This window comes from Chinchilla lanigera, unplaced genomic scaffold (assembly GCF_000276665.1).
Source record: "Chinchilla lanigera isolate Chin_1 unplaced genomic scaffold, ChiLan1.0 scaffold00090, whole genome shotgun sequence".
NCBI lineage: Eukaryota > Metazoa > Chordata > Mammalia > Rodentia > Chinchillidae > Chinchilla > Chinchilla lanigera.
In genome coordinates this window covers 2,336,980-2,337,747 of record NW_004955491.1, presented here as the reverse complement: position 1 = coordinate 2,337,747, position 768 = coordinate 2,336,980, and the positions used below count along the sequence as shown (strand labels likewise).

Below are 768 nucleotides of genomic sequence, written 5' to 3'. Positions count from 1 at the left end.
TTTTTTTGGTTTTTCTCCAGTACCGGGGACTGAACTCACGACCTTGCGCTTGCCAGGCAGGCGCTTTGCTGCTGAGCTAAATCCCCAGCCTAAACTGTTTCTTTCATTAATTCGTACTTGGGCTTCTGTTCCATACTCTTTCAAGACATTATATTTGTTGATGGAAGTAACAGCCAATCCTCAGAAGTGACATTAGGAAAATTAATGTGAAAACATTAATTTCCAAACTCATTTTATTTTGGGCCTGTATCCACCACCTACAAATGCCATCTATATGAAGATGAATTCCACATGTGCACATTGAGCCTCACACTCACTCGGTTCTTATGTTTGGTTTTAGTCTCATACATGAGAGCTGGTCCCATCTGTATTGATTTCCTCTGCATTCCCAGAAAATGGGAAACTGCCTAGTGTACAACAGATAGTCAATAAAAACTTATGGGATAAAAGTACAAACCCTGTTTTCTCAAGGCATCTTCTAATGGGATACACATTAAGAGATTATTTAAAAATTGTAAATAATTATCTTCTTGGAGTCCTTGCATTGCCTTATGTCATCCAGTTAGTACTATTCTTTGTGTCTTTCCTGCTGTGATGCAATTGAAGGTATGCAGTCCACATTAATAATGGGACAAGGAGAATCACAACAAATGCTCACATGCTGTCCTGATTACTTTTCTCTCATTGCTGGGACAAAACACTGGCTGCCCAAAATTAAGGAAGGAAAGGTTTATTTAGCTCACAGTTTGTACAGGTTTCAGTCCATAT

The 768-nt window shown here is 38.9% G+C and overlaps 1 protein-coding gene across 1 annotated transcript in view; it reads right to left on the bottom strand.

The window, feature by feature from the left end:
• Cntnap2 (contactin associated protein-like 2) overlaps window positions 1-768 on the bottom strand; it is a 1,999,509-nt gene that overhangs the window by 1,644,763 nt on the left and 353,978 nt on the right. The gene's annotated exons all lie outside the window — the stretch shown is intronic.